Here is a 16403-nt window from a genome sequence, read left to right as displayed (position 1 = left end):
CCTCCTCGAAAAACTCTAATAGATTGGTCAAACATGACCTACCACGCACAAAGCCATGTTGACTCTCCCTAATAAGTCCCTGTCTATCCAAATATTTGTAGATCCTATCCCTTATCACACGTTCCAATAACTTGCCCACCACCGACGTCAAACTTACTGGCCGATAATTTCCCGGATTTCTTTTGGAACCTTTTTTAAACAACGGAACGACATGAGCCACCCTCCAATCATCCGGCACCTCCCCCGTGAATACTGACATTTTAAATATGTCTGCCAGGGCCCCTGCAAGTTCAACACTAGCTTCCCTCAAGGTCCGTGGGAATACCCTGTCCGGTCCTGGGGATTTATCCACTCTGATTTGCCTCAAGGCAGCGAGCACCTCCTCACCTTTAATCTGTAAAGGTTCCATGACCTCCCTACCAGTTTGCCCTATTTCCGTAGACTCCATGCCCGTTTCCTCAGTAAATACGGATGCAAAGAAACCATTTAGTATCTCCCCCATCTCTTCTGGTTCCATACACAGTCGACCACTCTGGTCTTCAAGAGGACCAATTTTATCCCTCACTATCCTTTTGCTCCTAACATACCTATAGAAGCTCTTTGGATTTTCCTTCACTCTGTCTGCCAAAGCAACCTCATGTCTTCTTTTAGCCCTCCTGATTTCCCTCTTAAGTAGCTTCTTGCACTTTTTATACTCCTCGAGCATCTGATCTGTTCCTTGCTGCCTGTACATTTCATACAACTCTCTCTTCCTCTTAATCAGTGTTACAATCTCCCTCGACAACCAAGGTTCCTTATTCCTATTTACTTTGCCTTTAATCCTGACAGGAACATACAAACTCTGCACTCTCAAAATTTCTCCTTTGAAGGCCTCCCCCTTTCCATTTACATCCTTACCAGAGAACAGCCTGTGCCAATCCACACTTCCCAGATCCCTTCTCATTTCATCAAATTTGGCCTTTTTCCAGTTCAGAACTTCAACCCGAGCACCAGATCTATCCTTATCCACGATCAGGTTGAAACTAATGGCATTATGATCACTGGATCCAAAGTGTTCCCTCACACTCACATCCATCACCTGCCCTAACTCATTTCCCAATAGGAGATCCAATATTGCATCCTCTCTAGTTGGCACCTCTATATACTGATGTAGAAAATTTTCCTGAACACATTTTACAAACTCTACCCCGTCTAAACCTTTAACAGTATGCGAGTCCCAATCTATATGTGGAAAATTAAAATCCCCTACTTTCACAACTTTGTGTTTCTTGCAGTTGTCAGCTATCTCTCCGCTGATTTGCTCCTCCAATTCTCGCTGACTATTGGGTGGTCTATAATACAAGTCCATTAATGTGGTCATACCTTTCCTGTTTCTCAGCTCCACCCATAGGGCCTCTGTAGACAAGCTCCCTAATCGATCCTGCCTGAGTACCGCTGTAACATTTTTCCTGACCAACAATGCCACCCCCCCCACCTTTTATCCCTCTGCCTCTATCCCGCCTGAAACATTGGAACCCTGAAACATTGAGCTGCCAGTCCTGCCCCTCCTGTAGCCAAGTTTCACTAATGGCTATAATGTCATATTTCCACGTGTCTATCCACGCCTTCAGCTCATCCGCCTTCCCCACAATCCTCCTGGCATTGAAATAGACAAACTTCTAAAAATTATTTCCACCACACTCTACCCTTCCATTTGTGACTTGCAATGTTCCAATACTTGATCAGAATCTGAGAACAGTAGGCTGCAAAGTTCCAATAATGGATCAGAATCTGAGAACAAGAGACGGCAATGTTCCAATACTGGATTGGAATGTGGGAACAATGGACCGGGATTTTACAATACTGGACCAGAATCAGAGAACAATGGACTGCAATGTTCCAATACTGGATCAGAATCTAAGAACAATCGACTGTAATGTTCCATTATGGAACAGAATCTGGGAACAATACACTGTAATGTTCCAATACTGGATTAGAATCTGAGAACAATACTCTGTAATGTTCCATTATGGATCAGAATCTGGGAACAATAGGCTGTCATGTTCCAAAAGTGGATCAGAATCTGGGAACAATAGAAATGGATGTTCCATTAATGGATCTGAATCTTAGAACAATACACTGTAATGTTCTATACTGGATCAGAATCTAAGAACAATACAGTGTAATGTTCCATTACGGATCAGAATCTGGGAACAATAGGCTGCCATGTTCCAAAAGCGGATCAGAATCTGAAAACTATAGGCTGTAATATTCCAATACTGGATCAGAATCTGAGATCAAGAGACTGCAAAGTTTCAATACTGCATCAGACTCCGAGAACAAGAGACTGGAATGTTGCACTAAAGGATCACAATCTGAGAACAATACTCTGTAATGTTCCAATACCGGATCAGATACTGAAAACTATAGACTGTAATGTTCAAATACTGGAGTAGAATCTGGGAACAATAGAAACATAGAAACATAGAAACCCTACAGTGCAGAAGGAGGCCATTCGGCCCATCGAGTCTGCACCGACCACAATCCCACCCAGGCCCTACCCTCACATATTTACCCGCTAATCCCTCTAACCTACGCATGTCAGGGGCAATTTTAACCTGGCCAATCAACCTAACCCGCACATCTTTGGACTGTGGGAGGAAACCGGAGCACCCGGAGGAAACCCACGCAGACACGAGGAGAATGTGCAAACTCCACACAGACAGTAAACTGGGATTTTACAATACTGGCTCAGAATCTGAGAAAATTCGACTGCAATGTTCCAATACTGGGTCAGACCCTGAGACCAATAGACTGCACTGTTCCAATAAAGGATCAAAATCTGTGAACAACAGACTGCAGAGTTAGAATAATTGAACAGAATCTGAAAACAATAGACAGTAATGTTCCAATACTGGATCAGAATCTGAGAACAATGGACTACTATGTTCCAATACTGGATCAGAATTTGAGAATAACAGACTGCAATGTTCCAATCATTGATCAGAATCTGAACAATAGACTGTAATGTTCCAATACTGGATCAGAACCTGAGATCAATCAATCGACTGCACAGTTTCAATACTGGATCAGAATCTGAGAGCAATAGACTGTAATGTTCCAATAAAGGATCATAATCTGAGAACAGGAGAGTGCAATGTTAGAATAATTGAACAGAATCCGAAAACAATAGACTGCAGTGTTCAACACTGATCAGAATCTGAGAACAATAGACGGTAATGTTACAATAAAGGATCAGAATTTGAGAACAACAGACTGTAATGTTCCAATCATTGATCAGAATCTGAAAAATAGACTGTAATGTTCCAATACTGGATCAGAACCTGAGAACAATGGGGCGGGATATTACAATGATGGATCAGAATCTGAGATCAATGAACTGTAAAGTTCCAATACTGGATCAGAATGTGAGAAAAAGAGATTACAATGTTCCAATAAAGTATTAGAATTTGAGAACAACCGACTGTAATGTTCAAATCATTGATCAGAATCTGAACAATAGACTGTAATGTTCCAATACTGGAACAGAATCTGAGAACAATAGACTGTAATGTTCCAATAAAGGATCAAAATTTGAGAACAACACTGTAATGTTCCAATCATTGGTCAGAATCTGAACAATAGACTGAAATGTTCCAATACTGGATCAGAATCTGAGAACAATGGACCGGGATATTACAATGATGGATCAGAATCTGAGATCAATAGACTGTAATGTTCAAATAAAGGATCAGAATCTGAGAACAATACACTGCAATGCTCGAATAATGGATCGGACTCTGAGAACAATAGACTGTAATGTTCTAATACAGGATCAGAATTTGAGAACAATAGACTGCAATGTTTCAAAACTGGATCAGAATCTGCGAACAACAGACGGCAAGGATCCAGTACTGGTTCAGAATCTGATAACAACAGACTGCAATGTTCCAATACTGGATCAGAATCTGAGAACAATAGACTGAAATGTTGGAATAATTGCACAGAATCTGAGAATAGTAGACTGCAATGTTCCAATAATGGACCAGAATGAGGGAACAATGGTCCGGGCTGTTCCTATAATGGATCAGAATCTGAGAAAAATAGACTGCAATGTTCCAATACAGGACCAGAATCTGAGAACAATACACTGCAATGTTCCATTATGGATCAGAATCTGGGAACAATAGATTGCAATGGTCCAATACTGGATCGGCATCTGAGAACAATAGACTGTAATTTTCCAATACTGGTTCAGAATCTGAGATAAACAGACTGTCATGTTCCAATAATGGATCAGAAGCTGGAAACAATGGCCCGGGATGTTCCAATAATGGATAAGATTCTAAGAACAATAAACGGTAATGTTCCAATAAAGGATCAGAATTTGAGAACAGCAGACTGTGATGTTCCCATCGTTGATCAGAATCTGAACAATAGGCCGTAATGTTCCAATGCTCGATCAGAATCTGAGAACAATAGACTGCAAAGTTCGAATACTGGATCGGACTCTGAGAACAATAGGCTGTAATGTTCCAATCATTGATCCGAATCTGAGAATAGTAGACTTCAATGTTCCAAGACTGGATCAGAATCTGAGAACAGTGGACTGGGATATTACAATGATGGATCAGAATCTGAGATCAATAGACAGTCATGTTCCAATACTGGAGCAGAATTTGAGAACAACCGACTCCAATGTTCCAACCGTTGATCAGAATCTGAACAATAGACTGTCCTGTTCCAATACTGGATCAGAATCTGATAACAGTGTACCTGAATATTACAATGATGGATCAGACTGTAATGTTCTAATAAAGGATCAGATTCTGAGAACAATCGACTGCAATTTTTCAATACTGGATCAGATTCTGAGGGCAATAGACTGTAAAGTCGCAGACCTCCAGCCGGAAAAAAGACCCTTCGACTGCTACCCTCTGTCTCCTGTGGCCAAGATGTGAAGATGCTGGCGTTGGACTGGGGTAAAAACAGTAAGAAGTTTAACAACACCAGGTTAAAGTCCAACAGGTTTATTTGGTAGCAAAAGCCACAAACGCTTTCGGAGCCCTCACCTGAGGAAGTGGCTTGGAGCTCCGAAAGCTTGTGTGGCTTTTGCTGCCAAATAAACTGTTGGACATTAACCTGGTGTTGTTAAACTTCTTCCTGTGGCCAAGCCAGTTCTCTCCCCATCTAGCCACCTCTCCTTGGATCCCCTGAGCCTTAACCTTCTTAACTAACCTGCCATGAGGGACTTTGTCAAATGCCTTACTGAAATCCATATAGACGACATCCACAGCCCTTCCTTCGTCAACTGTTTTTGTCACTTCCTCAAAAAACCCCACCAATTTTGTAAGGCACGACCTCCCTCTTACAAATACTGGATCAGACTCTGAGAACAATAGACTGTAAAGTTGCACTAAAGGATCATAATCTGAGTAAAATACACTGCAATGTTCGAATAATGGATCGGACTCTGAGAAAAATAGGCTGTAATGTTCCAATCCTGGATCAGAATCTGAGAACAATAGACAGTAATGTTCCAATACTGGATCAGAAACTGAGAACAATAGACTGTATTGTTCTAATTCTGGATTAGAATCTGAGATCAAAAGACTGCAATGTTCCAATACTGGATCAGAATCTGAGAACAATAGACTGTAATTTTCCAATACTGGTTCAGAATCTGAGACAAATACACTGCAATTTTCCAAAAATGGATCAGAATCAGAACAATAGACTGGAATGTTCCAATAACGGATCAGAAGTTGGAAACAATGGACCGGGATGTTCCAATAATGGATAAGATTCTAAGAACCATACACTGCAATGTTCCAATACTGGTTCAGAACCTGAGAACAGTAGACTGCAATGTTCCAATAATTGATCAGAATCTGAGAACTATAGGCTGTAATGTTCCAATACGAATTAGAATCTGGGAACCAATGACTGGGATGTTACAATACTTGGATCAGAATCTGAGAACAATAGAATGTAATATTCCAAAACTGCATCAGAATCTGAGAACAATACACAGTATTGTTCCAGTACTGGATCAGAATCTGAGAACAATAGACCGGGATGTTCCAATAATGGATCAGATTCTGAGAACAGTAGGCTGCAATGTTCCAATAATGGATCAGAATCTGAGAACAATGGACTGTAATGTTCAATAGAGCATCATACTCTGAGAACAATAGTCTGCAATTTTAGAATAATTGAACAGAATCTGAGAGCAATAGACTGTAATGTTCCAATAGTGAATCCGAATCTGAGATCAATAGACTGCCAAGATTCAATACTGGATCAGAATCTGAGAAGAAGAGATTACAATGTTCCAATACTGGATCAGAATCTGAGAACAATAGACTGTACTTCTCCCATAAAGGATCAGAATTTGAAAACAACAGACTGTAATGTTCCAATCGTTGATCAGAATCTGAACAATAGACTGCAATGTTCCAATATTGGATCAGAATCTGAGAACAATGGACTGGAATATTACAATGATGAATCAGAATCTGAGATCTTTAGACTGTAATGTTCCAATTTTGGATCAGATTCTGAGAACAATAGACTGTAATGTTCTAATACTGGATCAGAATCTGAGAACAATAGACTGCAATGTTCCCATAATGTATCAGAATCTGAAAACGATAGACTGTAATGTTCCAATACTGGATCAGGATCTGGGAATAATAGAACGGGATGTTACAATACTGGATCAGAATCTGACAACAATAGACTGTAATGTTAGAACATAAGAACATAAGAAATAGGAGCAGGAGTAGGCCATCTAGCCCCTCAAGCCTGCTCCGCCATTCAATAAAATCATGGCTGATCTGATAGTGGGTTTAGTTCCACTTACCCGTCCGCTCCCCATAACCCTTAATTCCCTTAATGGTTAAAAATCTATCTATCTGTGACTTAAACACATTTAACGAGGTCGCCACGAATTCTTCATTGGGCAGAGAATTCCAAAGATTCACTCCGCTCTGGGAGAAGAAGTTCCTCCTCAACTCTGTTCTAAATTGACTCCCCCATATTTTGAGGCTATGCCCCCTAGTTCTTGTTTCCATTGGAAGTGGAAAAAACCTCGCTTCTTCTACCCTGGCTCGCCCCTTCATTATCTTATATGTATCTAAAAGATCTCCCTTCAAGCTTCTAAACTCTAATGAGTACAGGCCCAGTCTACTCAACCTCTCCTCATAAGCTGACCCCCTCATCTCCGGAATCGACCTGGTGAACCTTCTCTGTCCCCCCTCCAAAGCTAATATATCCTTTCTTAAATAAGGGGACCAAAACTGCACACAGTACTCTAGGTGCGGCCTCATCAGTACCCTGTACAGTTGCAGCATGACATCCCTGCTTTTATACTCCATCCCTCACGCGATGAAGGCCAACATTCCATTTGCCTTCTTGATCACCTGCTGCACCTGCAAACTGAGTTTTTGTGATTCATGCACAAGGACCCCCAGGTCCCTCTGCACAGTAGCACGTTGTAATTTTTCACCGTTTAAATAAGAGTCCATTTTACTATTATTCCTTCCAAAGTGGATAACCTCACACTTACCAACGTTATACTCCATCTGCCAGATCCTTGCCCACTCACTTAGCCTCTCCAAATCTCTCTGCAGACTCTCTTTGTCCTCCACGCAATTTGCTTTCCCACTCATCTTTGTGTCATCCGCAAACTTTGTTACCCTACACTCGCTCCCCTCCTCCAGATCGTCTATGTATATGGTAAATAGTTGAGGCCCCAGCACCGATCCCTGCGGCGCGCCACTCGTCACTGATTGCCAAGCGGAAAAGCAACCATTTATCCCGACTCGCTGCTTTCTGTTAGATAGCCAATCCTCAATCCACGCTAACACTTTACCCCCAACTCCGTGTACCTTTATCTTATGCAGCAACCTTTTGTGAGGCACCTTATTGAATGCCTTCTGGAAATCTATTTACACAACATCCACTGGTTCCCCTCTGTCAACTGCACTCGTCGTATCCTCAAACAATTCCAGTAAATTAGTCAAACATGGCTTTCCCTTCAAGAATCCATGCTGCGTCTGCTTGATTGAACCATTCTTTTCCAGGTGTCCTGTTATTTCTTCCTTAATGATAGATTGCAGCATTTTCCCAACTACGGATGTTAAGCTAACCGGCCTGTAGTTACCTGCCTTTTGTCTACCTCCTTTTTTAAACAGTGGCGTTACATTAGCTGTTTTCCAATCAGCTGGCACCTCCCCAGAGTCCAGTGAATTTTGAAAAATTACAACTAATGAATTTGCGATTACTTCTGTTGTTTCTTTTAGAACCCTGGGATGCATTCCATCCGGACCAGGGCACTTGTCTACCTTTAGTCCCATTAGCCTACCCAGCACTACCTCTTTAGTAATAGTGATCGTTTTAAGGTCTTCACCCCCGACAGTCCCGGGTAAGGGCAGAAGTTGTTTTTTGTAGTTCAGTTAGGGCATCATGATCGGCATAGATTTGGAGGGCCGAAGAGCCTGTTCCTGTGCTGTACTTTCCTTTGTTCTTTGTTGATTATTGATTACCTTGGATGACACCCTCAGGATGTAGTCTCCTTTACTGACAACTTTGCTTACATTATCATCAAAATGGTCTCACGAATGGACCCTGAGGAAGAGTCACACAGTCGTGAAACATTGGCTCTATTCTCTCTCCACAGATACTGTCAGACCTGCTGAGATCTCCCAGCATTTTCTGTTTCTGTATTCATTTATTGACTCCATTTGCTTTCATTCCCACGCAGCTTTCTCCTGTTCAGTTGATATGTAAATGTTGAAATGTTCAGCAAACTGCTGGATAATTCCTGGAAATATTAAGGCAAGTCCCCGAAAAATACATCATTCCTCAATCCATCTCGCGCCAGCTCCCCCATCCTTTACGTCTCTCCTATACATTGCAACAACCCTTTCTTCATCCTTGCCAAGAGTATCGTCACCTTGGCTCATTCCTCTGCCAGGTCACAAGCTCCGCATGAAGCCAAGAGCCAGAGACTCAGTTGGGAGCAGCACACTTGTTTATAAAGCGAGAATTCACAATACAGGAGACGCTGAGGTTGAGAATTTACCATAATGTGGACGTTCCAGAGCATCATCCTTCTGTTTGGACTGCTGGATACAGTCATGGGGGAGTAGGGACTTCGAGGGCCGAAGGGCCTGTTCCGGTGCTGTCCTTTCCTTTGTTCTTTGTATGTATGGGTGACATGGTGGCACAGTGGTTAGCACTGCTGCCTCACAGCGCCAGAGACCCGGGTTTGATCCCCGGTTTGGGTCACTGCCTGTGCGCAGTCTGCACGTTCTCCCCGTGTCTGCATGGGTTTCCTCCGGGTGCTCCGGTTTCCTCCCACAGACCAGAAGACGTGCTGTTTAGTTGCATTGATCATGCTAAATCCTTCCTCAGTGTACCCGAACAGGCGCCGGAGTGTGGCAACTAGGGGATTTTCACCGTAACTTAATTGCACTGTGAATGTGAGCCTACTTGTTTCATGAATAAATAAGCTTTAGAAACGTGATCAGCCCTGTGTGCAAAGCAGAGAATGCCTGTCTTACACCATTGTATCAGTAACATTCTCAAAGGGGCCACACAGCGCCAGGGATCCTGGTTCAAATCCGGCCTCTGTGTGGAGTCCGCACATTCTCCCCGTGTCTGCATGTGTTTCCTCTGGGTGCTCCACTTTCCTCCCACAGTCCAAAGATGTGCAGGTTGGGTGCATTGGCCGTGCTAAAAATTGCCTGTTATTGTCAGGGAGACTATCAGGGTGGATGCGTGGGGTTACGGAAATAGAGCCTGGGTGGGGTTGTGGTCAGTACAGACTCATCATAAATTGTATCACAGAAACCCAACAGTGCAAAAGAGGCCATTCGGCCCATCGAGTCTGCACCAACAACAATCCCGCCCAGGCCCTATCCCCACAACCCCACGTAATTACCCCACCAACACCTCGAACCGACACATTCCGGGACACGAAGGGGAAATTTAGCCTATAATTCACCCCACTGACAGCCTGAATAAATTGCAATTATATTGTATCTTTAATGTAATGAAACAGACCGGAATGAAAAACATGAAACTTATTTCTGAACTGAATTTCTCATCACAATGAAACACTATTTTCATTGAAAATTGGGGATGAAGTGGAAATGATCGAGAGCTTCAGGTTTCTAGGTGTCCAGATCGCCAACAACCTGCCCTGATCCCCCCACACCGATGCAAAAGTTAAGAAAACCCACCGGTGCCTCTACTTTCTCAGGAGGCTAAGGAAATTTGGCATGTCAGCTCCGACTCTCACCAACTTTTACAGATGCACCATAGAAAGCATTCTTTCTGGTTGTATCACAGCTTGGTCTGGCTTCTGCTCTGTCCAAGGCTGCAAGAAACTATAAAGGGTTGTGAACGAAGCCTAGTCCATCACTCAAACCAGCCTCCCACCCATTGACTCTGTCTACACTTCCCGCTGCCTCGGGAAAAGCAGCCGGCATAATCAAGGACCCCACACACCCCGGACATTCTCTCTTCCACCTTCTTCTGTCGGGAAAAAGATACAAAAGTCTGGGGTCACGTACCAACCGACTCAAGAACAGCTTCTTCCCTGCTGCCGTCAGACTTTTGAATGAACCTACCTTATATTCAGGTAGCCGCATAGAACATATAATATATATATTATATAATACTGAATTATTATGTGAAGTTGATCCTTCTCTATACGGTTGCCATGACTGTAACACTACATTCTGCACTCTCTCCTTTCCTTCTCTATGAATGGTATGCTTTGTCCGTGTAGCGCGCAAGAAACAGTGTTTTTCACTGTATACTAACACATGTGACAATAATAATTCAAATCAAATCCAATCATTGCTCCTTCTCAGCGCCAGCATTGCAGTGTGTTGTTTGTTTTCTCACCTGTAATTGATTACTCTAATAGGTTGCTCTGCCGAGTCTCAGGAGTGTTTCTGCTGTTTATTAAAGAGAAGACATTCAGTGTGAGACCTCAGTCAATGGCCATGGTTTATGCCATAGACAGACACCATCGCTTCTCTCAGAAAACACACATCCACTATCGGTCAAGCTGGAGCCAGTTACTATCCTATTCTCGCTGCCATTGGAGTTCCTGGTCGGTGATTGCAACAGATTAAAATATGTTTATTCGTGTCACAAGCGGGCTTACATTAACACTACAATGAAGTTACTGTGAAAATCCCCCAGTCACCACACTCCGGTTCCTGTTCGTGGACACTGAGGGAAAATTTAGCATGGCCAATGCACCTAACCAGCACGTCTTTCAGACTGTGGGAGGAAACCAGAGGAAACCCACGCAGACATGGAGAGAACCTGCAGACTCTGCACAGGCAGTGACACAAGCCGGGAACCGAACCCGGGTCCCTCGCTCTGTGAGGCAGCAGTGCTAACCACTCTGTCACCGCTACACCCGAAATAGATTGGACATAACGTCTGCTATGAGGAGGCTTCCTCCCACCACCTCCTAACTTTGGAGAGAGTGAAGTTGTTTCCCCGCAGCAGAATACCTGGGCTGGTGGAACGGCAGTGGTTCCCTCCTGACCAGAGGGACGGCTCACGGGACCACAGACCCGACCAGCGTCTATAGCTGCTGAGGTGTGATGAGGGGTTGCCAGCGATTCGTCTTTGCTGGAATATTATTGTTCAACTTTGTCAATCGGGGTATAGATTACAAAAACGTAGAGGTCATGATGGAGTTGTATAGGAGCGTTGGTTTGGCCACAGCTGGAGTACTGTGTGCAGTTCTGGTCGACACATTATAGGAAGGATGTGATTGCACTGGAGGTGGTCCAGAGGAGATTCACCAGGATACTGCCTGGGATGGAACATTTAAGCTATGAAGAGAGGTAGGATCGGTTTGGTTTGTTCTCTCTGGAGCAAAGACTGAGGGGTGACCTGATCGAGGTGTACAAGATTATGAAGGACATGGACAGGGTGGTGAGAGAGCAGCTGTTCCCCTGAGCTGAAGGGTCAGTTACGAGGAGGCAAAATTTAAAAATGAGGTGTGGGAGATTTAGGTGGTATATTATGGACAGTCTTATTAAAATTCCAGTTGGTGAGAATAGTCTTATAAGCACTTTCATAGATAGAACATAGAACAGTGCAGCACAGAACAGGCCCTTCGGCCCACAATGTTGTGCCGAGCTTTATCTGAAACCAAGATCATAGAATCATAGAATCCCTGCAGTGCAGAAGGAGGTTATTTGGCCCATCGAGTCTGTACTGACCACATTCCTACCCAGGCCCTATCCCCATAACCCCACATATTTACCCTGCTACCCCACTGTTAATTTCTTGTCAATTATCTCTTCCAGATGTTGATCGATCAAATTCCAGAAATAAGACTCAAGGCAAAACTGCTATCACAATATTCAAGGCAAACCACATGAATTCTGACACTCTTCCACTGCACTGTGGAAATCCAAAATATTCAGAAACAGGGGTGTATTTTGAAACATAAATCTTTCTTGGTTTCTGGATGGACTCTTCAAGTTTTACAACTTCACTCAGCAGAGTGCTAGTCACAGAATATCTCGTCACACAGCCTATATCGAGTCACAGAGCAATACAGCATGGAAACAGGCCCTTCGGCCCAAACAGTCCATGCTAACCATGGTGCCCTCCCAGTTGGTCCCAATTGCCCGCGTTCGGTCCATATCCCTCTAATCCTTTCCCTCTATCCAAATACTTTTTAAATGTTGCTATTGAACTTGCCTCAACCACTTTCTCTGGCAGCTCATTCCATACACACACCACCCTCCGTTTGAAGAAGTTGCCCCTCAGTTCCCTTTGAAATCTTTCCCCTCTCACCTCTATATATAATCATATAACTCAGCTCAGTGACTTTCCTTACATTTCCTCCTTCCCTCCCATCCCCCATTTCATTGTCTCTCGCACCTCTTTGAACTCCACTGTTCCAAGATATTAAGATCGTCCAGTTTCGATCAGGAATGGCTGCCTCCCACTTCGGGTCAAACAAAATGTACTAAGGTCCCCTCATTACTGATGAAACCTTTCCAAGTGATAAGAATCTTTATCTATGATTCTATGAAAATCCCACAGAGTATCTGGAGTATTGTGTCCAGTTTTGGTCTCTTTATTTGAGGAAGGATGTTGCTGCATTGGAGGCAGTTCAGAGGAGGTTCACCAGATTGATTCTGGGGGTGAGAGGATTGACGTATGAGGAGAGATTAATCACTTTGGGCTTGTACTCACTGGAGTTCAGAGGGATGAGAGGGGATCTGATGGAGGTATATAAAATTTTAAAAGGGATTGATAAAGTAACTGTAGACCAAATGTTTCCTCTTATGGGGCAATCTCGAACAAGAGGTCACAGAGTATAGGTTGAGAGGCGATAGATTTAAAACTGAGATGAGGAGGAACTACTTCTCGCAGAGAGGGTGGTGAATTTGTGGAACTCGCTGCCCCAGAGTGCGGGGGAGTCTGAATCATTGAATGGTTTCAAGAAGGAGATGGATATATTTCTAATAAAAAAGGGATTAGGGGATATGGGGAACAGGTGGGGAGGTGGATTTGAGACCAGGGAGAGATCAGCCATGATCTGATTGAATGACGGATCAGGCTCGAAGGGCTGAATTTGCCGACTTCTGCTCTTAATTCCTATGTTCCTATGTTATCGAGTCATTGAGGTTTACAGCATGGAAACAGGCCCTTCGGCCCAACGTGTCCGTGCCGCCAAGTTTTTACCTTTAAGCTCGTCCCAATTGCCCGCAATTGGTCCGTGTCTCTCTATACCCATCGTACCCATGTAACTGACTAAAGGCTTTTTAACGTACAAAATTGTACCCCCCTCTCCTACTGCCTCTGGCAGCTTGTTCCAGAAACTCACCACACTCTATGTGAAAGAATTCCCCTTCTGGACCCTTCTGAATCTTTATTTTGAGGATTCTGTATTCTGCATCTGTTTTCACAGTGGAACACGTCATTTCCATAGCAGGAATAGAGGATAACCAATGGACTTACTCATAAGAGCAAGGAGCTCTCAATATCTGGAGTGGAAGTATAAGTATAAGTCGAGGGAATTAAACCATATAACATCGCCAAAACTTAAAGCTGACTTTAGTGCTCTGAAATAGATAACTGCTGATATAGTAAATGTGCTGTTTTTATTAATGTCACAAGTAGGCTTACATTAACACTGCAATGTAGTTACTGTGAAAATCCCCTAGTCCCCACACTCCAGCGCCTGTTTGGGTATGTGGTGGACTCTCAACTGCCCTCGAGCAAGTAGGGATGGGCAATAAATGGAGAGAACATGCAGATCCGCACAGACAGTGATCCAAGCCAGGAATCGAACCCGGGTCCCTGGCACTGTGAGGCAGCAGTGCTAACCACTGTACCACCGTGCTGCCCATTTCAGTTTACCACTCAAAGAACAAAGAACAGTGCAGCAAAGGAACAGGCCCTTCGGCCCACCAAGCCTGCGCCGACCATAATGCCTGCCTAAACTAAAACCGTATGCACTTACAGAATCCGTATCCTTCCATTCCCATTCCATTCATGTATTCATCGAGATGCCCCTTAAATGCCGCTATCGTACCTGCTCCCACCACCTCCTCGGGCAGTGCGTTCCAGCCATTCACCACCCTCTGTGTAAAAAACTTGCCTCACAGATCTCCTCTGATCTTTTCCCCACGCACCTTTAACCTATGTCCCCTAGTACTTGACGTTTCTACCCGAGGAAAGACCCTCTGACTATCCACTCTGTCTATGCCACTCTTGGACAAGTTGTGGAGACAATATTTACAAATCACTGCAGCCTGTAGGGAGATTGAACTCACATCATTGGTAGTATACTGAATCACACCCTTGTCATGTAGGCAAGTGAGTTCACCGCTCTACACGATGGGGCCAGTTGATGTCATAGATTTGGATTACAACAATCCCATAGCATGCAGCACAAAGAGTCGAGGTGTCCGATTGTGGCTCAGGTTGTCAGCCTGGATTGGATAGATAATTCGTCAGCAGGCACGGAACAGTGAGTCGGGATACTGAAGCACATTCAGGCTGGTTGGCTGTAACTTATGAAATATTGCAAAAATTTGTATTGGGGATGTAGCTGTTTATGTTTTTTTTATTATTTGTTCGTGGGACATGGGCGTCGCTGGCTGGGCCAACATTTATTGCCCATCCCTACTTGCCCGAGGGCAGTTGAGAGTCCACCACATTGCTGCGGCTCTGGAGTCACATGTGAGCCAGACCGGGTCCGCACGGCAGATTTCCTTCCCTGAAGGACATTAGTGAACCAGATGGGCTTTTCCGACAGTCGACAATGGTTTCATGGTCATCAGTAGATTCTTAATTCCAGATATTTTTTATTGCATTCAAATTCCATCGTCTGTCGTGGCGGGATTCGAACCCGGGTCCCTGGAACATTAGCTGAGTTTCTGGATTAATAGTCTGGCGATAATACCACTCGGCCAATATATGTCAACAAAGTAACTGAAGATGCTGGGAGTAAGCTACCAGATTTCCAATATGATTCTAAACTAATTGTGAATTAAAGCTATGAGGAGGATTCAAAGGGGCTGCACAGAGATATAGACAATAGAACAGAATGGGGAACAAGTTGGCAGATGGAGGAATAAATTAAATTATTTAATTTTGTGATGATTTGTTTTGATTTGATTTGATTCTTGTCACATGTATTAGTATACAGTGAAAGGTATTGTTTCTTGCACGCTATACAGACAATGCATATTGCACAGTGGTGAGCAGCACAATGGCATGGTGGTTAGCACTGCTGCATCACAGCTCCAGAGAACTGGGTTTGATTCCCGGCTTGGGCCACTGTCTGTGTGGAATTTTCACATTCTCCCCGTGTCTGCGAGGGTTTCCTCCGGATCTGGTTTCCTCCCAAAGTCCAAAGGTGTGCGGGTTAGGTGCATTGGCAATGATAAATTGCCCCTTAGTGTCCTGGGATATGTAGGTTAGAGGGATTAGCAGGGTAAATATTTGGGACGATGGGGATAGGACCCGGGTGGGATTGTTGTCAATGCAGACTCGATGGGCCGAATGGCCTCTTTCTTCACTGTCGGGTTTCTATGATTCCAGGGAAAGGAGAGGGTGCTGAATGTTACAGTCATATCTAGGGTGGAGAGAAAGGTCAACTTAATGCGGGGTAGGTCCATTCAAAAGTCTGATGGCAGCAAGGAAGAGGCTGTTCTTGAGTTGGTTGGTACGTGACCTCAGACGGAGGTCACCTGATGGAAGAAGGTGGGAGGGAGAATGCCCGGCGTGTGTGGGGTCCTTGATTATGCCGGCTGCTTTTCCGAGGCAGCGGGAAGTGTAGACAGAGTCAATGGATGGGAGGTGTGGATAGAGATGCGCAAAGAGACATATTTAGAACGTATATCTCTGTGAATGGA

The sequence above is a fragment of the Mustelus asterias genome, unplaced genomic scaffold, assembly GCF_964213995.1.
Source record: "Mustelus asterias unplaced genomic scaffold, sMusAst1.hap1.1 HAP1_SCAFFOLD_814, whole genome shotgun sequence".
NCBI classification, from domain to species: Eukaryota; Metazoa; Chordata; class Chondrichthyes; order Carcharhiniformes; family Triakidae; genus Mustelus; species Mustelus asterias.
This window is presented reverse-complemented; position numbering follows the sequence as displayed.